The 24413-nt window shown below is 42.3% G+C and overlaps 1 protein-coding gene across 1 annotated transcript in view; it reads right to left on the minus strand.

Annotated features, from left to right (window-relative positions):
• kdm6ba (lysine (K)-specific demethylase 6B, a) overlaps positions 1-24125 on the minus strand; it is a 90050-nt gene extending 65925 nt beyond the window's left edge. Inside the window, exon 1 of the mRNA XM_080051645.1 lies at positions 24089-24125. The gene's annotated coding sequence lies outside the window, so the exon portion shown is untranslated. The remainder of the gene's footprint in view (positions 1-24088) is intronic.
• Between the last annotated feature and the right edge of the window lie 288 nt (positions 24126-24413).

The raw sequence follows: 24413 nt of genomic DNA on the forward strand, positions 1-24413 counted from the left end.
CACACACACACACACACACACACACACACACACACACACACACACACACACACACACACACACACACACACACACACACACACACACACACACACACACACACACACACACACACACACACACACACACACACACACACACACACACACACACACACACACACACACACACACACAGGCAAACATATTTCTTTGTTACTTGGGCAGTAGTGTGTGAGACATTTTCACCACCATCTCAGGGAAGATCCTCAGGTTGTGTGAGTGTGTTTGGCTTGTAGTGACATGTGAATCATCTAGCGGGTTGTAGGTCTGACTGCTGGGTAAAAATAGCCCTGAGTGTCATACATGGTTACAGAGTGATGATCTAACAACTGCTTGTACCAGCTGCACACACACATACACATTGTTTTGGATGCACACAGCTCCAAAAAGTAATTGTCTCAACTCATTGGCTGTGCCCTGTGCGTGTGTGTTTGTGTGTGTGTTTAGGGCGTCACTATGTCTAATCTTACTTGCCCCCACTTTATCTGCAGGACCCTCCTGTGCTGGTCTCACCAGATCAGAGACAGAGAGAGAGACAGGAGGGGGTGATGGGAGGAGGAAGACGCAGGGATGAAGGGAGGGTGTCTGACCTGAGTGTTTGATGTTAAAGTTTGGAGGCAGCCAAAGGAAAACTTCAAACACTGAACAGAATTAAAAAGATTACCTCCCCTGTACGTACGCACACACACACACACACACACACACACACACACACACACACACACACACACACACACACACACACACACACACACACACAAACAATGTGTCAGCATGCCCTTTTATGACAGACGTAAAAAGTACAGAGAGATAGAGAGAGACCTGGTATTTGCCCAGTCAGTCTCCCTTTTGTCTGAGTAAACTGATCCGAAGCCAGCGTTGTCACAGTCAGCTTTGTAGAAAAAGACAGACCTAATGGTAAGAAAGTGATCCCATGTAAGATATTAAGAGCTGGTCGAGACACAATGTCAGAATCATTTGATATGACATGCTATATTAGGCAGAATCCAACTGAAGCCTTTATTACTGAACAATATCATTTAATTAATTCCAATTTAATGGAACACAAGTGCACCATGAAGCTGTATGTCTAATGTATGATTGAATGCGTTACGTAATGATCAGCAGGCATATTGTGACATGTGTCGTACAAAGTAGCATTGGAATAAACTGTTCATTGCAAGGCTGAGGTTAGTGGCTGGTGTTTGGTGTGCTACATTACACAAACCCTACAGAGAAAACAATAAAGGAATACATAACAGTATAATCTGAGCTCCAAAGGTCTACGCACCAGTATGGTATGTTCTATCATAGTTGACTGTCTTGTTAATGTGATAAAACAACTACAACTTTTAAGAAGTTCAAGTGTCAGGCTGGGATTCTGTGTGGAGTGGTGGCAAACATGAGTAACAAAGTATTACTTCCATCAAATCATGATGCACACATTCACTTAGAGTTACGTATGACAGAGTTAGCTGAACGGCTACACATTGTCCAGCAATTTAAAAAAAGAATCCCTGGGGGCGCCCTTAGCTCAGTTGATAGGGCGTCCCCCACCGGGCCGGGCCCAGCAGACCCGGGTTCGATTCCAGCCCGCGGTCGTTCTCTGCATGTCACTCCCCTCTCTGCCCCATTTCACCTCTGTTTCTTAACACTATCATGAAAAATGCCAAAAAAAAAAAAAAAAAAAAAAAAAAAAATCCAGATTAGATTCCTCTCTCTTAGATTTAGAAAAGTCAATGTAAACTATGATTTAAAGCAGCGAGAGTTCTCAAGTATCAGTAGCTTGGATGGGGCTTGTATATACTTCAAGTTTTGCACTCAGGCTTGTGTGTGTGTGTTTGTGTGTGTGTGTGTGTGTGTGTGTGTGTTGTTCTTTTATGTGAGGCGTGAAGTTTGTCATTACAAGATCAGCAGAGTGACAGACAGAGTGGTAATTAGAAAGTTATGGGAGAGAGGAAAACAGAGAAAGACAGAATGAAAATAAAAAGAATAAACAAATGGAAGCTGACAAAAGTTCAGTGATGAAGAAAGAGGAAACGGTGCCGATAAATGAACATTGAAAATGAGTGTAATGTGAAGTGAGAGTGACAAAGAAGCACTCATCATTTCCCCATGAATTACCAGAGTCAACCAGAGTTGTTGGCAGCAGCACCGTGGGTGGTTGTACACACACACACACAGGCAAACAAGGACTCGCACAGCCTCAGTGAGTGATGCATGCTAGCTGGTCTGAGCCTGGTGGCTAACACTAGCCTTTATTGGTATGGCAGCTGGTTTGATGTGGAGCCCACACACAGCGACATGATGACAGGCACACTGTAGCACACACACCAAAGAGAGAGAGGGGAGGGGGGGGGGGGGGGGGTTGTATGTGTGGGTGTGGGAAGGGGCTGTGTTGAGTTGGGCTATGTGTGTGTTTATATGGGAAAACTGCAATACTTCATCTGTGTGTGGGGGCTGAATGTGTTAAAACTGAATCTAGAGTGGGTTCCATGTTCTTTTGGAGAGAGAGAGAGAGAGAGAGAGAGAGAGAGAGAGAGAAAAAAAGGAGAAAGAGTGCGTGAGTGTGTGTGTGTGTGTGTGTGTGTGTGAGTCTGACGAGACATTAGGAGCAAACAAGATCAAGAGATGAAAGACAGATATACCACGAGTAGAATAAAAAGAAAAGGAAAAAAAAGACAGAAATATAAGATGGAAAAGATATGGGAAGAAGTGCTACAGAAAACTAAAAGACAAAAAAGGACACAATGACCCCAATGATTTAGAAGAAAAAGAAAGAGTCTATAGAGAGGAGTGGGACGATGGAGAGATAAACAGAGAGCGTGAAGTGTCTGGCCGTGTCCCAGCTTTGTCTTTGGTCTCAGGGGAGGGAGGCTGGCAGGCTGGCTCCTCTGGCACGGGGCCAGGCCACACACTGTGCCACACTGCCCAGGAACAGAGAGGGACATGGGGGTAGAGGGGCTGTGATAGAGAGACCGCCCCGGCCCCACCAATACACTTCAACAGGCCCCGGGGGGCCCATTGTAGCTCCCAGCTCAACCACTTGACACATCTGGTCCCCTTAGCCTGGTGAGGACATGTTCACCTTGGCACTGTGCTACTGCTGTCTGGGGTCTAACCCGAGCTGGAATGGCCTGGAGCTGTTTATGTGGACACAGGAGTAAATATGGCGACTAAAATAAAATTTGATTTAGCCACTGGCTCTACAGCACATTAATGGCCGCAGAGTAAGTCAATGTTAAGAAAAGTCAAATACAAGGTACTCTGGGAAGTTATCTTGTAAACACTCACATCATTGTAATACTCAAAGCATTCAGTGACCCCTTGTTCCCTATAAAGGGGGCATTGTCATCCAGGAACACTCAACCTCCCCATCAGGATAAGACTGATTCATGATATTATGAAGGTCAATCTATCACAATATTGTATTGATTTGACACTGACCCAATGCAGATGTCACTTTCTCGTACTGTTGATACATGAGGCAGTTAAGGTGTTCCTGCTATCCATGCCCCATCAATGAACTCACTTTCAAAGTCACATAGATATTTTACTCATGCTATCTTGACACACTATCAGAATCAACTGGGCATAGATACTTAGAAGTGTATACATGCCAAAAAGCATGGCATGTCTATTCCTTGATTGTACCATGCAGTGCACCTGTGTGGAAGCATCTGCATTGGTGATGTTCCTCCACTCATGTATTCAGGTTTTTCCTTTAAACCAGGGGTGTCCAAACTACGGCCCGCGGGCCAACTGCGGCCCGCGGCCCGCTTTTTATTGGCCCGCGGCCGATTTTAAAAATATAATGCAATATGGCCCTTTAAAAAAAAAAAAAAAAAAAAAAAAAAAAAAAAAATTTTTTTTTTTTTTTTTGCATTTCTTAGTTAACCCACTAGTGCAGGGGTGTCAAAACTGATTGATTGGCCCTTGGCACATTTTAAAAATATAATGTAATATGGCCCTTTTAATTTTTAAATAATCTAAATGCACTCATTATATTGCAGAAAAATATGTCCCATAAAAGAAAAAGAGCATCAAGGCCATCCCAGAGGACCCTGCATAATATTCAAATTTAAATTAATATTATTATGGAAAATCTATGTGTCCTTCTCCAATAGCTTCTAAATCATCTGACACAGTGTATACATTTTTTTTCATACAAAATTCTTCAGCTTTAGCCTCTTAATTTCCCTCTCAAAGTGCACCAGATTCATGCATTTCACTTTAAAAACTTAAAAAAATCTCCCGGGGGGGCATACCCCCGCACCCCCCTTGGAGGGGCGGGATCTCAGCTGGCTACTATTTTCACCAAGCTGGACATTAGACGTAAAAGCAGAAAACACTGGGTGTATCAATGGCATTTAACAAGAGGGGGATGTATATTTTTAATGTGCAAGTAAAGTGTTGCCGTGAAGAAGGATTACAATTTACGAAGACACTATGAAACTAAACATCAGAGCAGCTACATGTCCTGATAAATGTGTTATTTTTGCAAAATGGCCCGGCCCTTCGTAGATTTTTCTGTATGTGGCCCTCAGTGAAAAAAGTTTGGACACCCCTGCTTTAAACCATTGATGACGGCTGCTGCGCGATGCCACATTGCCTCTCCTGCCTGATGCTGCATCGTGCAGCATTGTTACTTTATCTAATTTTCATGGCATGCGCAGCATAGAATGCACTGTCATTGGTTCAAATACACATGAGGTGGGTTTTGTTGATTTTTTAAGACCACGTGACCACCCAAAAGTTGTGTGATTTGCCAAAAATCACATCAATCAAAAAAATAAAAAATAAAACAAAATAATAAAAAAAATAAGCCGGCTGTGTCAGCGATAGTGTATTACAGAACAGTTAGTGGCATTTGGTGCGCAGAATCAAGGTCCACTATAGGCTACTGACGAAAATCACACTAAATATTTTATATTATTTATTCTTTTTTTTCTCCCCCATCTAATTTTGACGATTTTTAGAAAAATGTGTTGGTGTGTAAGCGCTAAGGGAGCATGTTTAAATAAAACCTGTGAACCTTAACTTTTAAATGTATTTTATTTCATGTTTCTATGTGCTACACAGGCTTAGATATTAAGGTTTTGGTAGACTTGACAATTCGTACTATTTTTTCAGAAAACCCTCAGGCATTAAGGACATGCATCCTAGATTGCCATAGTCATCAATGGGTTAATATGTCACCCATCTGTTACTATCATGAGAAGGGTCACAGTATATGGTGCTTATCACTGCTAAATAAACCAACTGTTCTCTGATCACAGGTGTGTGAACTATTTGGATATCAGCATTCAACTCAGCCAATGACATCTGACCAATTCTGTTATGAATGTCTGCTGTGTGTAAGAAATGTGCTGGTGTGTTCAGCAGGTCAACGGGTCCAACCAACGTAAGGGGAACCGGAGAGGCTGCGCCATGTTCTTAACTTCACAGTAAACATAACTGAAAAAGTGAAAGTCTTTGAGTCAAAGCCAGAACATGTTCTTACTGCAGTTCAGCAGCTGCAGCTGAGGTCATGAAATGATCAGATTTCAGTTGAAAGGAACTTGAAGGCAAGAAAGCAAATGCAGCGTTTGGCCCAGAGCCACTCTCTAATGAACACGGTTTCACCATCACTTTCTCTGACTGATTAAAACCAATGAAACCCCCTTTATATCAGGCTCTAGCTCTCTTTCACATTTTCCCCCTGTGTCTCACTCTATTCCATTTAATCCCAGTGTATCTCATTTGCTTCTGTGTCTCTTTTGCTTTCCCATTTCTAATGAATAAAGTCACTGTATTGGTATAATCCATTATAACACACATTGCTACAGCTGTGTACAAGCCTTCCAAAAACTGATAAACAATAGTTTCAATCGCTCAAACCAAAACATGTATTGTTTGGTTTGAAGACATACAATGGTACATAATCCTCAATAGCCAGAATAGCACATAACACAACTAAAATCATTTCTTTAAAAAAACCATACTTTCGTCCTCCTTGTTTTGTTGGTTTCTACCCCTAGTTATGAATTTCTCCATTTCCTTTTTCTCCTTCTCCCATCCTTCCTCTAGTTCATCTATCTGTGCTGAGTATGAATGTACTGTCCAGCCTTGTGTGTGTATGGGAGTGTGTGTGTGTGGAGGGGTGGTGGTGGTGGTGGGGGGGGGGGGGGGGGGGGGGGAGAGCAGCCCGAGGGCACAGAGCTGACTAAACTCCATTTTCCAGCTGCCTGGACAAGCCAATCAGCCACAAACCCCAGAGCCTCTGTTTCCGGAGGATGGGAGAGAGGACAATCGCCACGGCGATGTTACATTGGGATTACGTCACTGATATGAGGGGAGAAAATATGCTCTTCCGTTGAGTGTTTGGATTGGAAGTATACATTTATTTGGCACAGGGTGCAGACTGTGAGTGTGTGTTCACTCATATCCAGTGTCTCCAAAAATGACCTCTATGTTGAATGTACTAAAGCTCAAGTTACTAGCAAGCCTTCCTCTCTCTGAGATATAAGGTTCCCACTGGCTCCAGACAGTGAGGCTAACACTCCTCCTCCCTCACCTGACCGGAGGAAGGGAGGGAATAGAAGGATGAGAGAGCAGGGCAGGAAGTGGAAGATGAAAAAACTGAATAGGAGGGAGGGAGGGAGCCATACACACAAGCAGAGATTTATATAGAGGGAGAAAGAGAGATGAGAATGAGTGATTGTTTTGTCCACCTGCGAGATTGCATGAAGAGAATGGACAGGAGATAGAGAACAGCCACAGCAGTAACTACACAGAAACCTAAGATGGCGGAAGATGGGGGGCCCAAATGACCCCTCCCTGTTGTCTCCCCCTCTCTCAATCGAACTATGGTAGGGGCCCCATCAGGGGCACACACACACACACACAGCCCTGACCTTCCCCCAAACAAGCCCCTTATTGATGAGGTCACTGGCCGAGAGGTCAAATCCCGGTAACAGAGAGAGAGAGAGAGAGAGAGAGAGAGAGAGAGAGAGAGAGAGAGAGAGAGAGAGAGAGAGAGAGAGAGAGAGAGAGATTATAAGATTGGAGTTTTGGGATAGACAAACGGAGAGTGAAGGAACAGCAAAAGCGGACTCTGTTAAACTTCCAAGTGTATGTGAGTTAAACAAAAACCTTTCTTATTTTCACATATCACACCAGCTGGAGGTACCAGCTTTTTAAAACACCCACAGACTTGAGACAAGTGGCAAGTCTGTCAAATACAGAACAGCATTGAGCAAAAGCTGACAAACACCTGCTGTTTCCTATTTCTGTGACGACTCAACCCTCTTAAGTAGTTCAAAAGTACAATGCCAACTGAACTTCCACACAAATACATAGTGTATGGCATACACTTGTAACATAGATGGGAGTGGTAGGACTGGACAGTGTGCTCAGCCAAACCTCTCTGGTTGACTGGTTTGGTTTGAATTCCATCAGTATAGCTGGAGGCAACATGTAAGTCTTTGGCTGAAAAAAGGAACAAATCAGACCCAGACAAAAGTCATTTTCTGGTCTCTGTTCCAATTTAAAACATCAAACAGTGGAGTGAAGTGAGCCCCAGACACAGAAAAACAAAGGGATCTAATGTCACAGCATGATTCCAGTCATTTACGGGACAACAGTTGCTGTTTATGGATGATGTTGGAGAAACAGCTTCTTTTACACATGTAATATAACTTTTTAACTCAGTATTTCTATCCTTTATGCAAGCATGTACTTTAAATCTGAATTCCCAGAATGTCTCAAGTATTTTATTTGTAGAAGTCTTTTATTTTTTCTATGTATCAGCTTGCATTTGAATTTAGTTTATCAATTCACTGAGACTCGGGAAAAGATAATATCCGACATTATTATAAACTATAGCTCTACATTGTCACAGCCAGACAGAAAGTCAAAAGATAAAAATAACTCACAATACTAAGACACAAAAGGAAGTGAAGTAGCGAAATTGAAAAAGACAAGAGTGCAGCTGAAGGAGTAAAGAAAGTGTTGCCTCCCTCTTTTTTTATATATCTTCCCCTAGCCCTCTCTCTACTCTCTTCAAAGCCTGCATGATGTTAAACTGCACTCCACTCTCTCTCTCCTTCGCTTTCATCTCTCTCCTCCCCCTCTCCACCCTCCATCTTTCTCTCATCTCTGACAGCAAATTTCTACTTCTTCATCACTCCACCGCCCCTCTCTCTCTCTCTCTCTCTCTCTCTTTCCGTGGAGGGGCGGTCAACAGTGATCACAGGAATAATATACTGTCACTGTGGAAAACACACACACGAGAGACGGAAAGATGCGGGGAAGGGAACTTTTCTGTGTAAACAGATAAATATTGGCAGTAAGTGTGTTCTGTTATTCACCACAATACCTGATCTACCCTTGCACGAAATCTTAAAGTCTCTTTCAGTTTTTCCGTAGCTTGTTAAACAGACATCATCCAAAGTCTCCCTAGTGCAATCTACCAAACATTTCAAAACATGCAGACTCTGTACCCTAATGTGCACACAGCAACACGCTGACACACTTCAAACAAACACCCACACTTCCATGTGCCTATGAGCCAAACACATGCACATGTGCAGTGATGCAAACTTTGCACGTCTGATTCCCACGGATGCTAGCTTTGGTTTCTGTCTCGCTCAGACCTTTCTCTTACCTCCTCTTTGCAGCCTCTCTCTCGGTGTTTTCTGTCCGAGATGGAGAGAACATGAAGCAGAGGGAGGACAGGAAAGAGCCAGGAAAGGACAAAAGAGAGCGAAGACGAAAGAGGAAAACAGAGAAAAAATTGGGGGAAAGAGATTGGGCTCCGCTACTCAGATGCTCTTAGCTTCTTCTATTCCTGAGCTGCAAGCCGAGTATGTGTGTGTGTGTGTGTGTGTGTAAATGTGTTCACTCTATTTTTAAACCACTGCACAGAGGCTGACTGCTTGGTTTTCTTCCAAAAGTGTACACAAGGAAACTTTCTGAACTAGTGTTCCCATGCACGTGTGTACAATGTTTTTTTTTATTGTTACAGAAGTGGGTAATCCTGGTGTCTCTCTCACTCCCCCCCCCCCCCACACACACACACAACCATCCTCTCCCTCCCAGTTTTTCACTCATCGCACCTCTCCCTCCCTCACTCTCTCATTCTGAATAACTTATGAACATTATTATGAATGAATGATTGGTGCTATAGGGCGTCCATGGTGTGTGTGTGTTGTCATCTCAATGCCTCCCATGCACTATTGGCAGAGTTTGATTCATAAGTAGGAAGCCTCACTTCAGTGATTCCCCTGGCAGCCGTCCGGCACAATAGATCCATTACACACGCACGCACACACACACGTGCACACACACACACGTGCACACACACACGTGCACACACACACACACACACACACACACACACACACACACACACACACACACACACACACACACACACACACACACACACACACACACACACACACACACACACACACACACACACACACACACACACACCAAAAAGTGAACATTTAAAAGATGTGCCGTGAGAGAAAGAGCTGAACAAAGGGAGGATGAGAGCCAGGAAACCGGAAGTGTGGAAGGAGGAAATGAGAGGAGGAAGGAAACAAGAGGGGGAGAGACAGAAAAATGTGTAGAGACAGGATGCTTTGTTTCTGCTTCTCCATTCTTGTGGGGTGACGTGCAATATTCCTGCCTTTCCAAAAAAGGAACAGAAAAGTCATTCTTTGTGTTGCTGCTTTCTATTGGCATAGTTCATCATTGACTAAGAAGGAGTAGAACATGACTTTGTTTAGCTCAGATCTCGCTAATCATCCAGCTTTATCAAGATATTAAACTCCCCTTGCACTGCCTGGACACCAACATGCACAAGCCAAATGCTGCACCAATAAAGTTGGACAGTTGACAACTCATCCAGCAACCGTCATGAATAAATACATATCGGGGTTGACTCTACGTGACTGATGCTGACCCACATGCACAAGCAATGTATAACTACAAATCCACTTTAGTTATAACTCTAATAGAACACTAATGTTCATGTACTGTATGTCAGTAACGAGTATCCAAGTTGCATGAAAAGCTCAGAATAATACAATCATTTTCTTTTGTACAACATTTATTATTTTTAATATTTCATATTGTATTATAAGTGAATAGTTTGTGTACTAATAAAATGGCTATTTAGCCTGTAGATAATTTGTTAAAAACATCAACACACAACTTAACTTAGTAGTAGAGGGGTCAGCAATTGTTAAGTGACTAGGTAATGACAAAGCAGTTGGGTGTTGGGTACTGAGAGGGTGTAAGGAGGAGGGGGTTCAGCCCTACGTGACGCCAGGCGTGTACCCAATGCTACCTGGCTCCCGTTCAAACACACTGCACTTCAGCTGGAGAGCTCAGGGTCCCTGGAGAGCTCCCCCACATGAAACCACAGACATTAAACCCACACAAAAACATAGTACCCCTTCACAAACAGAGGAAAAAGACAGTATAAGTGCAAATGAGAGACCAAGCACATACAGAAAGGTTTAAAAAAAGAAATAAAAGAAAAACACACACATAAACAGAAGCCCAGGCCGATGGACACAATAAGAAAACACACACAATACAATAAACACAAACTTCCAACGCATGCAAATGCACATAAACACCACTTTGTATGCAGGGTTCTTTGAATACAGCCCCAACCCCACACAAAAAGCTGCATGAAATATTCAGTGAATTTTTCAACATGTGCTCTTTCCCCTTTTGCACGTGTAGAGTGGCAAAAAAAATTGTAAGGAGGGGGGGGGGGGGCAATGGGGAGACAGGAAGGAGGGGGAGAAGGAGTCAATGAGGGCACAGGCAGAGTGAGCAGCAGGAGAGAACGAACGAGTGAGCCAGAGACTGACTGGGAGATGCAGAGCGAGAGAGAGAGGAGAGAGAGAAAACTCAGCTGACTCTGTTCCAAGCTACTCCCCTTAGCAACAGCCCTGGCTCAGCCTGTGTCCCATTGGCCAGCTGACAGCATGCATCACAATCCCATGCATGGCTCCTCAGCCAATCAGGGGTTTCCTTGCAGCTCTGCATTTTGGATTTTATTTTCACCATGGCAACACAACCCTGCTCTTGGCCCTGGAAGGGGCATGTGTACTGTGCGCAGTGCGCACGCACACGCGCACACGCACACGCACACACACACACACACACACACACACACACACACACACACACACACACACACACACACACGTTCAGTACAAAGTTGACCCACCCTTGATGAGCTCAGTCCATATAGCAATCAGTCTGAAAGCACCAAAGTATAAACACAACTCACAGGACAGACAAGCTACTAGCATTCAACACAGAAAACCAAAGAAATGTTTGATTATCGCACATGTGCACAGGGCGGCCCCCAAGGAATAAATGTCATAGCGGAATTTCTATTTCGTATTAGACTGATTAGATATACATGATTATGAATACATACACATCTGTGTCAATCTATATATCATTGCATTTACATGACCAATTTATTTTGTTATTGTCCAACGGAAATCGTACTCAATAGAATTTCTGAAAACCGAGTTAAAACTAGGGCTGTGTCCAAAAAAATCGATGTTGCGATATATTGCGATACTTAGTCTCGCGATATCAGTATCGATTTTTATAACAAAATCGATTTTATAAATTTTTTTATGATTTTTTAATTTACTTTTTAGCTTTTTTTTGCTTTTCAAGGCTTTATTGACAGTGCAGAGAGACATATATGAAATGGGGCAGAGAGGGAATGAAATGCAGAGAAGAATTACGGGTCAGATTCAAACCCATGTCTGCTGTCAGGCCTGAGCCTCTACGATACTGACTATTGAAGTTAGATAAATTTTGTTTATAAGAATACTTAAGATTCACTGTGTCAGAAAAGCACACTGATGTGTTTTCATTTTCAGTGTGTCCTGTACAGTTAGTACAAGAGTGAATTGGATTTGTTATTTTGATGTTATGGCAGCTGCAGCAGTGTTTGATCATTTGCCAAAACCAAAAAAAAGGAAGAAAAATAGTAAAGGAAGTTGTGAATTAAATAGTTTTGACTTCATTTGTCTGTGCAATTATCAATATATTGTGCTGTTATGTGTGACAAGGCAACTTGTTTATGGAATATCGCAATATATCGTGATATATCGTATCGTGACCAATGTATCGCGATACGTATCGTATCGCAAAGTCCTTGACAATACCCAGCCCTAGTTAACACCCAGATAATGCGGTTGAGAGCAGAGCTTCCACAGCATGTAAACGGCCAATCAGACTGTGTCAGGACTAGGCGCTCTCTGCACATGCCCACAGTCTACCACCCCGAGCAGGAAGTCCAATAGCATTCAATGCAAACAGACAACAACAACAAAGGAATCATTAGAAAGCTGTGAGCGCAAACAGTATAAGCAATGTGCAGAGCTGTAAAGTTATCCATATCACCACTGAACATGGTGAACCGTTAGAGGCATGCTAACTAGATAGCAAGCAGCATGCTAAACATTAGTCTCATGCTGGAAAGTTAGGTCAACCGGACATCGCCACCTATCGTAGCGGAGTTGGACATACATCGGTCAATAAATCAATTTGCACCCAAATATCTTTGTTCTCACTTTGTTGCTGAAAGGTTTCATGAATAATACAACCTTGTCTCACTTTGCACACAATCACTATTGTTAATCAATTTCTAAACGGCACACCTACAAAGAGAGACATACAGTAAGTACTGGTACAACAAGTGCCTTTGATCACTGGAAATGAATGTGTGACTATAAGATGGATGGAAATTAAAATTGTTTCAACAGCATCAACTTCAGCGTGAGTGATTAGGAGTTGCATGCTGAAAACACTATCTGTTCAAACACTACAACTAGTAGTTTTAGTACGTTTGTGTAAAATAATTTGTAATCTTCATGTACTGCTACTGCACGTCCTCATTCTAATGAGATGCCATTATATGAGCTGATTTAATTCAAGTGTCTGCTCTGGCTCCTAAACCCTCCCTCTAATCCATAAAACACTAATAACGGTTTAAGTCATTTCTGTGCCACTGTAGAAACTCACTTAGTAAGATGAGTCCTTAACATTGCATTTCAAACATTAAAACAAAATGAAAGCAAACACACACATACAGGAAGACAGATACAGACAAGGTAACTAGCTATGTCCTCTTTGTTCTCTCAGCGAAGCCAGATAAGTAAAGGTTATGACAGAGGGAAGGAAAGTATCAATGATATAAAAGACAAGAGCGGAGAGATGGAGGGGGGAAGAAAGACAAAGAGAGAAGTAGTAGTAGTAGTGAGAGGTAGAGAGATATGAGACATCAAGGCAGCTCCTGGAGAATAAGCAGGAGGAGAGACAATGACTAGCAGCTTCTCTACAGACAGGCACATGATGAATGGGTCTGCTGCCTAAAAAGCTAGCATGTGCCTGTTCACCCCACAGTGTGTATGCCTCTATGTTTGAGAGTGTGTGTGTGTGTGTGTGTGTGTGTGCGACTGCAGGGGCTGTCCATCTGGACCATTGTGACAGTGACCGGACGTTGATATTCAGTAAGTGACAAAACAACCGATCAGCTCCAAAAACAGCATTCAGGGTCAATTGTCGAACTTAACAGCAGGTTATTAAAAGTAATAGCAGAACTTCCTCTGGGATTTGAGGATAGGCAATGTATGTATCGCACCAACAGCAATTAGTCTGCCAATTACCCCAGGGCCTAATTATAAGTGCTATCCATTGGTAGGCTTTGGGAGGGACCATAATGGGCTCTTATGGTAGCTTGCGTTTATCTAAGTGATCAATGATTAGCATGATCACTGGGAAAGGTCAGCGCTTTGCGTGAAAGGCGGGCTCCCTGACTGCCTATTTCTGTTTTGCTGGGGGTAATTGGTTCAACAGAAGCAAAGTACTGTTTTCTATTAACGGTTAGCAAAAGTACATATCAGGATGCCATTTTGGGGGGTACATTGAGTGCAATGAATTTAAGCACTGACACAGCAGACATTGCTCAAGACTTACATGGTGGGAGAGACACAAACACACACACACACACACACACACACACACACACACACACAACTCATGTATGGGCGCTGTATGGGCACAAGCTTTAAGTGCAGTGGTTATAATGTTGTATTAGTTGGAAATTCGATGTACTTTATTTCAGCTGATTCAATTAAATCTAGAATAGGGGTCCTCCAATGTGTGTGTGTGTGTGTGTGTGTGTGTGTGTGTGTGTGTGTGTGTGTGTGTGTGCGCGCATGTTGCAGATCTCAGAGCAGAGGTCTCGACGGCAGAAGCTCCTCTAATTGAGTTAACTATGATAACAGGAGTGGCAGCTGGTTTTTCCAGGAATATACTCTCCTACTGGGCATGCACTCCATGCAAGCGGATTTCACACATACAGACCAGAACAGATTTACACATGCAGTCACGGATAAACATGAACGTACACATGCAAATGCACCCAGTGTGACCTAACGTTCTGTATTCAGGGTTTTAAAAATGCATGTGTGGTGCCGTGGGTCTTTTGGCAGTAATGCAAAATGCATGTGCACGTACTGAAACAAGCTGATTAACACGTCCAAGTGTACAATCACAGATCAGCTACGATCCCTCTTATGCTTTGTTAAACCCACACACAATATTAATACTGTATAGTGTGTCTTGTTTATCCGCAGCCAGCTCTGTAAGACATTTATGTAGGTCAGTAGGTGTGGCCAACTTCTTTAATTAGTCAACTAAGGATACACAAACCTTTCAGCCCTCTTAGCCACATAATGGCCCATTTCCACTGTTTGAACTCAATGACCTGTGTTCATTGGTCCTGGATGTTTGTATGGGTGACACATGGTTTTAGATAACACAGCAACCTTTTATTTGTAACAGTTTCTTCTAAAAACTTGTGATCTCGGGTATTTTACAGCCCTTTCAAACAATTCTATAACGCAAACACAAAATGAACGATTTGTTGCTCCAGCAGAATAATGCTTTTTTTTTTTCAATTGTCGTTTTTCTAACAACGTAAGGGTCATGTTAACAAATAAGATACACTTTCAATTTGGATTCTATTAATTCCAAAAAATACATTATTTTTACAAGACAAACTCGTGGTATTTGAGAAATGCCCATACTTATCATGACATATTCCCTATAATCAGTTTTCTTTTAAAGAATAGTGGATGTCAGAATTCATACTGGCTAGATGTATGTATTGTTCAAGTTAGACAAACATATGGACACACATGCAAATGTTCTATAATATGTCATGCATACAATCAACTGGATACACTTGTGATAAATACTTTACAATTATGTCTATATTAAAAGGTGCTGTAAGCGGAATGGTTCTTTTAGCTAACTTCCTGTCAGTTACTGCAGTTAGCAGTCCCCTCGCTCGTCCCTACGTCACCACATTAATGCACTGCGGTCTTCAAGCAGCGAGTTATCTAGCATCATCTCAGATCCATAAGTGTGATAAAACATTATAATAACCATCAAAACAGACATTGGGAAGGATTTCTTCCTGCTCTGCCATTGTAGGCGCATAAACATTCACCCATGTGTCGCTCTGGCGTGCACCGGCAGTGAGACCATGAGTGAGACGGGTTTCGGTTTGTGGCGTTCTCTCTTGTGATTAGATATTAATTTTGGGATCCCCGAAAAGTTTATTAGCCGATTACATGCAGAGCAGCTGACTGAGAGATCGGCTTTATGAAACGTGCACATTATGTAAGTGATCACTGTATGAATAAAGAGTGATTTTACACTTATATTAACATAAATAAACCGCTTAATTCACCTGTAACTGTTCATGAATAAACACAAAAACTAATTAATGTGTTCAGAGAAAGTAGTGTGAGAGTGTACTGTACTATACTACTATAGGGACACACTAGTCTGTGTCCCTAGTATACTGTATCTGTTTCTCTACTGCTCCTTCTAATCCCCCCTGGACATATAACACACATAAATATATTTGATATATATTCCTTTCACTCCAGTTTTTCCATGGGTTCATTAAGGCCACCCAGCTGTGTGTGTATAGTACGTCATTCCTTTCCACAGGGCAGGGTAATAACCTTGTTGTGCATGTTTATGCACGTGCTACAGTATGTGTTTGTATGATGCCACGTGAATGCATGCGTTTAAACAGGACATATCAGTGATATGCACATACCATCTTCTAATTCTAAAAATGTGTCTGACTCACACTTGCTTCTGTATGTATGCTTTGTAAAAACAAGTTAAGAATCTAAAGTGTGTAGTGTTCTTTGACCATCACTAACATCCTAAATGTTAAAAATGTTGCATGAGTGTGCATGTGCTGGTATTACTTCTATGGTGCCCACCATATCTACCATTGTTTCCTTGAGCAAGTGGTGTTTCCACTTAACACCAAACTGCTCCGGGGGCGCTGTACCCTGCGCTCTGACCCCCTCCAAAGTTTTGGTAACTTGAAAGGGGATATGCGGAAAGACACATTTCAAACCTCCAAAACTCAAGGGGCAGCACCAATGCATGCATTTCAAATATACCACTGCACGCAATTGGATAGCACTACGACCAATCAGAGCAATGAACAAGGTGACGTATTAAGCCCCGTTCATTAAGCGAACAGCGGGGTTAACTGGTAAATTAACTTTTGTTGTGGTCAGAAACAGAAAATTCATCTTTCTTGCTAATGAAAGATTTGAGTGCCGTATTCAAAATCGTTAAGTGTCGAGGCGAAAGCCGTTTCAAACTCAAACAACGTATCCGCAGCCATCTTTGTTGTTTACTATCTCGACTTCGACAGCGCATGCGGAGTACTGTCCTCATCCGGTTACGCCCGCCCCAAAGCCCTATAAATAGCTCTGGCCTGCCTATATCGGATAGTACGATTTGATTGGTAGCTCAACATGTTTCCAACATAGTTAACAAGCTCTAATGGTTCGTGTCCAGACCTGTAGGCTGAGCATATTTAAATGATCCAGCGGCAGGTCTGGGGTTCCAGGCTACTGACAGGTGAGGTGACAAATTCAAGTAAAAACCAACATGTAGAGTCTTAGTAAGGGGTTGAGCCACCACTTTCCGCCACAACAGTTTCAATACGCCGGGGCATTGATTCTAGTGTAGGGATCAACCCCATTCTTCCAAAACTGATTTGGTGTTTGGATGATGGTGGTGGTGGAGTGTACTTTCTGACACATCAGTCCCAAGTCTCCCATAGCTTGTACCACTAAACTCTTTAAATGTGCATTTAAGCTTTGTGATGAGGTTTGTGCACTCCATACCTATTATCATTTTAATATCCCTCTCTATGTAATTGTCAATAGACTGTTCTTGCTGACTTCCTATGTAACTGGGCATGCTTAGCATTTTTCTAAACGCAACAGAGCAAGATGGGATGTCGATTGCTTAGTTGTACCATGCAGTGCACCTATGTGGAAGCATGTGCATTTGTTATGTTTCTCGGCTCACATATTCAGGTTTTTCTGAATATGTGTGTCACCCGTGTGTACCTATAATGAGCTGCCATGAAACACTGATGAAAATAATATAAAATAAAACTTTACGTACTGTCAAAGGTTGAAATATCACAATTGCCTTGCAACTTTTACATCTTAAGGACTGTGACTTCAAACAATGTTAGATTGTATGAGGAATACATACCAACATTGTGGCATTTTCAGTTCTCTCTGGTTTTGTATCATCAGAAAAAATAACTGAAAATTTAATTAATTGAAAACTAATTGTATGTCCCTATTTCTTTCCTGTAAGTACTGTCTCTTAAAAGGAAAATGGCTGATTGAAAGTATACTGTCGGGGATCGTAAGGCCTTATTCAAATTACTGGAGACATTAAGAAAAGGTAAACATTCTGACTGTGGATTCAAGCTGTAGTTTCATATCTGATCTATAAGATCTCTCTCGTATAACTCCTGTCTCTCATTCTCTCCTCCTCTTATGCAGCCTCCTTCTCCTCTCTCCCTTTGCTGGCCTCTCACACACAAAGGCATGGGTAGGCAGAGGTGGAGGGAGGGGGAAGGCAGGCACAAAAGGCTGGGAGCCGTGGGCTTGCCCTGGGGAGAGGGAGGGAGAGTAAGGGGGTGGATGGGGGTAACAGGGGGTCAAAGGGGGGCCACGGGGTGTAGGAGGCTGGGGGTTGGGGAAACCCGAGTCAGAAAGGCAGAACAGGAGCTGAGGTAGAAAGACAGGGAGGGACGAGGGTGAGAGAGCACAACACTAGTCAGCTTATAGCTGCAGCCTTTTTTGAAGGGGGGATGGCAGAGGATTTGTATAAGAGAGGGATTTGTTTTGGGAAATGCACATCCACCGTCTACCAAAGCCTGTGTAAGCGTTTTAGCCCTATCACTTTTCTTTTTAGGTAGACAGAGTTCAAGGCTTGACCCATCTTTGCCACAGCTCAGTTTCATACTCAAAGCAGCAACAACAGCATCTATATTTTCTTCCCATAGCACAACATGTGAGCTAATGATGGCAATATGCTGACAGTGTAGGAAAACCTGCCTAAAGTCAAATGCTACTAACACAAGGCAAATATCTGACTCTCTTGTCTATTAGACAACACGTCTGATAAAGTTATATTTTAGGATTTAAGGTCTCTCACACAACAAACCAAAGAACTAGGGCCTACAAGACAGACGGCTTTTATTATTTTGTTAAAATAAAATGCATTTAAAACACTCTTACAGACTACAGCCAGCTTCCATATGGCCACTGACATGCATACGCCCTCTGTACATGCTTGAGAAAATAATGACTCAGTAGTCACTAGTCAGTCTATTTTTTTCTCTGCAATGTATTTTAGAATACAAGTTAGCCAACCACAACCGTTTTCTCATGTCCTCAGAATATTACATCATAGTCATTACAGGGGAGCTAGCACTATGCAGGTTTAGTTTTCTTGCTCTTTCACTTTCAAAAAGAAAATACAAATAAAGGTATAGAGGTAGAGCCAGCCAGGCTCACAGGCACCCGTTCAGCCACACACTGCTCAAAGGTGTCAGATGGGGGACTGTTGACCCTTCTTAGTAATATAGTATATACATAGCTGCACTATTAAAACACACAGCTACGCAAACACACTCATGGATGTGCCCACACACACACAGCATACCAACAGGTCTGTGACAACTGGGTAACACAGGCCAAACAACAAACAGCAGAGGACAGGAAGCATGTTGGGCATTTTCCTCTTTGCAAAGACACACACACACACACACACCTAAGAGAGCTTACATGAGAGCAGTCACGCACACACACAAACCCAATGCCCTAACGCGCCCCACACACATCCTGCGTCTACCTCTGGAGCGCGTCGCCTTACCTTACTGCTGCCTCTCTCGGACTTTTCTCGGACACACATGCAACGTCTCAGCAGCTGCTGCTGCTTGTTGGAAGTTTTATTTTGAAGGGGACACACCAGGAAATGGTGAAACTACAGCGAAAGCTGCCAGTATGAAGTCAATATGACTCTCAGCAGAGTATTTCAAAAATCACTTTACTGATTTATACGGGAGAGAGAGAGGGGGGTGTGGTCGGGGAAGAAGAAGGCCGTAGACACAGATAGAGCAACGGAAAACTGTTGCGCTCATCATGATCTTTTTTATTTCTTCACTATATTGGATCTCTATATGTGTCATTTATCCAAAAATGAAATGCCAGAACTAATTGAAAATTAGGTTTTGAATCCCTCGGATTTTGATTGCACAATTACATCGTGAAATAAAGGGATTATTTGCGTATACGACTGAGGGATGTTTTATTTTGAAATAAACACACCGGGTAAACGTGTAACTAGAGTGAATGCTGCTGGTATGACTGTCAGCAGAGTATTTCTCTATCAGTTAAAGCACAGAGACGCGAGAGAGACGCGCTGCTCTCAGAAAAAAATAGGCGAGCCTCCTGAGGTGAAGGGGAGCGGCGCTGCAGACGTGCCTCCGACGCGCCTCAGCAGTGCGTCTGAGGTTGGATGTGTGCTCGCTCTACGTTGATTTCACAGTCTGTGACCAAAAGTCAGACGCAGACGCGAGGTAGACGCGCAGTAGAGGTAGGATGTGTGTGGGGCGCGTTATGCAGGAAACCAGAAGTGTAGAGGAGCTGTCTTTCTGAACACCCCTTCTTTAATCTTATATTGGAAATTATTTTCTTTCTTCAGATGGACTAAGAACATATTGACATTTTGTTTCACAACCGTTGTTGTTTAAATGCATTAAATTCCTTTTTGTGGCAAACATGTGACAGTTTAAAGTTTTAAGAGGGAGAGTGTGGTAATATCAGCTCCACCTCTCCTCCTTGCCTTCCTCCACCATTCCTTCCCTCGATGACATCACTGATGATGACAGAGAAGAAGGACGTGAAGAGGCATCTCTCCCCCTCCCTCGCTTTCCTGTCCTCCTCCTCACCCACCGGGCATCCTGAGTCAGCTCACACCAACTCTCTTCCTGAATCATTCTCTACATCCTCCTTTGACATCTGTTCTTATTTGGACCACATTGTTTATCCTATGCCCTTCACTTTAAGGGTTTGAAGTGGTTTCACACGTATGTAGACATATAGTTTTATTCAAAATGAGGTAACAGAAGCAGATAAAGACACTTAGTGATGAAGACAAGATGGAAAGTATTGGTACTATCACTGAAATATGCACAGCCCTATCTATGACTGCTGCAACACTTGACAGTTAGAATTCCATCCCATTTTTCATTCAGTATTCCATCCTTTTCCAGACTTCTCTGTAGATGTTTCAGTCCACATTTGACATCACAATACAAAAAGTTAGATGCTTATTATGTGAATAAATGCATGCAAAATCCAACAGTTAACACTTATGTCAGTTGGGCCAGAAACGGTGAGCCTACTGCTAGATGCAGACGAGGATGTTTTGACAAGACAACACTGATTTTGCCCCTTCATACTATGTTGGAAGTGATTTTCCCATTTCAAATCCTAAGGGAACCAACCTTTAAATTTTTCGTTCTGAAGCCAGCCCTCAGAAAACTTGCATTGACCTGTAACAATTTCTCTGCCCAAACTCAAAAGGCAAGCAAAAAACTAAAAGGTTAATTAGTAGCTCAACCCTTGTTTTTCAATCATTTTCAAGCTCGATTTGATAGAATGAAGAAAATGATGAAATGGGGTAGTAAGGGGGGTGACATGCAGAGAACGACCCGGGCCGGATTCGAACCCGGGTCCGCTGAGGCGAGGACTGAGCCTCTAAGGGGGGACGCTCCAACCACTACACCACAAGAGCCCCCTGTAGCTCCACACTTTTGATAAGTGTCGCTCGACAGAAATGAATGAGTCACGTGACCTTTTCAATGTATGCTTATGTGAAGAGGTTCAGTCGTCTCCATGGTAACCAGACACCATCCTCCAGTCAGCTTGTTTAGTTGCATATCATCAAACCAGAATATAGCGTTAGCTAGCTTGTAGGGGCAATAGTCTGGAAACATACTCTTTACTTTTTTCCATTGTTACATACAAAAATGACAACATTTGAATTCCATACTTTCCAATAATGCTAGCAGTCCTGCATTCAATAAATAATGTTCTATTATCTGTTAAAACACCACTGAATGTTGTGAAAGCATGAATCCTTTTCGGTGCAGCCTCCACAGGGAGTGTGACACATGTGGATGGCACATGAAATGGAGCATTTTAAAGAAAGAGAAGAGGGAGGAGGAGGATGCAGCCAAAACAGATGGGAAAAACAGATGCCAAATCCTAAGTCCTGTCCTACACCCTACAGTGAACAATCACAAACTTTCACCTGCTTGTATGAAAGAGGGCGCAATGCAAACAGCACAGCATATGATTGAATGTTGCTTAAGCTAATGGCATTTCTGGAGCCAGTAAAGTGGGACTCATATTTCAAATCTTCATTTACTGGACTGTTCACCATTAAATTCAATCTATGTTTTGAAAACCATCAATATATGTTTTTTAAATCAAGTCTTTCTATGCTGTTCCCTTTAAAAAAATGAAAGTTATGGGTTACTCCCTCTATCAACATCTGCAGGACAGTTTTCTTACTGTAGTCTATGGACACCTAATGCTCAGCAAAGCAAAATTGAGCAGCTGAACATATGCCACTCATCTACCAAGTCTTAAACTACAACCCCTGTCTAATAAACCATCTGACAAAACTGGTCCCAGGTGCAGCATATGGAATTATTTCACTTACAACCAGCCAACATCAAAACCCTGGTGTAAAGGGTGCTGCCAAGCTCTAAAAGTCAAGTATGATTTCATCATCATGGGTCTAGATTTACAGCTAGTATTAAAGTCCCCTCCTGGAATCCTAACAATACTAGAGGGAATGCCACACAAAGAGGTTGTGAATTGTACTCAAACCTGTAACATGTAAGGTTCATGAGAAGCACAGCCAGGATACAGCAGCACCCGCCTCGCAGCAAACAGCTAGGGTTTATCTCTGTAGCTGAGAGATACACGATAACGCTCCAACCCAAAAGGGAGGCAGGTGACATTACGTACCATGTCTACAGGGAATGAGAGCACACGTGTGTGTTTCAGAGAAAGATACAAGCTGATTGACAGGGCTGTTATGCTCACTGATGCTGGAACTAAGTTACAGTTTTACTAAACAATGTACAGTAACACACTCACAAACATATTCACTTATTCAAAAAGTGCATCAGTTAGTATAACAGATAAGGAATGACTTCCACAAAACAATGATCACAAACAGTTTTTGCAAGACATAGGGATCAATGGTGTGGAAAAATCTTGAGTTTCATCCACAATTGTCATTTACTTATCAAGGGGTGGAATATAAATATGTTCTAAATGTCATATGCAAAGTAGGGCTCCTTGATTTATTATGCTTGTACTTGAAATGCATTTTCAAACTACAAAGAGTATTGGACAAAATGTTGTAGAAATGTATAGCAGAAATGAAGAATGTAATGTGACAGTAATTAATGAGAAATATTTTATTACAGCCCATCTTTTGTTTTTCTTGCAGGAAAGCTTGCAGCCAGGCTGTGCTTCATATGTACGTGCACGTCTATCCATCTACAAGCATAATGGAGAGTGTCTACTTGGTATTAAGCAGGGTTGTGTGCATATGGGCATGTCCATTTAGGTGTATAATGGACCTGATTCATGACCAGCTGTAAACGTATGTAATAAAGCTGAGCAGGCTAAGTGATGGAAAACCCCAGGTGTGTGAGCTTCGGCAGGGTCCTGGGAGACACTGGGGGGTGAGAGAGAGAGAGAGAGAGAGAGAGAGAGAGAGAGAGAGAGAGAGAGAGAGAGAGAGAGAGTGAGTGTGAGTGTGAGTGTGTGTGTGTATGAAACAGAGCTGGTGTTAGCTTAGGTGTGTATACACCTAAGTATGGGTGTTGAATGTGTAACGCTCAAATGAAGTGTGTGCATGTGCTTGTCTCTGGCCCCAGTCCCAATTAATTTAGTAGCTGCTGTGAATATGGCAACGCCTCTATGAGAGGAAAAGGCTCATAAGCACAAAAGACTTAGGCTCATTATATACATTTAAAACTAAATGTATTATAACTAACTACAGTAAATAAGTCATGAATTTAATTTAACAACCAAATATTTCAGACCCCAAAACAGTTCCGTCTGTCACAGCCTGCAGTATAACCCAAACACACCTAAGGCTTCAAAAAGTACCAGCCCGAATTATCAATAGAATAAGGAAAGGTAATAGTAAACTACAGTGCAAATTCACTGACATTTCCTTTCAAATGCTTTAAGTGGATATTCATCCTTTCAGGAGAAAAGGAATCAGAATCCCCCAAGAACGTTTTTCTTTGCTGAAACAAAAGCGAAAGCTTCTAAACTGTGTTGTCCTTCATAATATCAGATATTGTACATAAAACAAACCCTTTTTTTCTGGATATTTCAATACATCTGAGGTTGTCAAAACATTCCATTGTTCTGAAAAGAGCTCAGACAAACATATCAGGAATGACAGAAATCGTGAACTGCCTAAACCGTAAGCCCCATCCCATGTGTCCCTGCAGGCAGGTCAAATTCTGGGCAAAAGGTCAAAGGTCTTACCTGGGCAGGTGGGTGCTAGCAGAAAAATGCAGATGGCTCCCCTGCAGAAAAAAACTGTTTGTAAACAACGGATCAGTTCAATGAGAATGTTGTAGTAAGTAAATTAACACTTATCGGCTGAAAGTTAACTGTTTAAATGTTAGTGTAACTGTAATGTTGGCTCTGTGATTTCAAATGTTATAGTATATATTTTCTTTGTTTAATGTCTTATAAAACAAATATTACATTAGGGGGTTTCATACACTAAAATATTAGATGGCGATGTTCATCTCACCATCACAAAGGAATTGCATCAGCGTTTTTCTGCTCCCAGACTGTGCAGTCC

Source organism: Ammodytes marinus (genome assembly GCF_949987685.1).
Source record: "Ammodytes marinus genome assembly, chromosome: 23".
Taxonomy (NCBI): domain Eukaryota; kingdom Metazoa; phylum Chordata; class Actinopteri; order Uranoscopiformes; family Ammodytidae; genus Ammodytes; species Ammodytes marinus.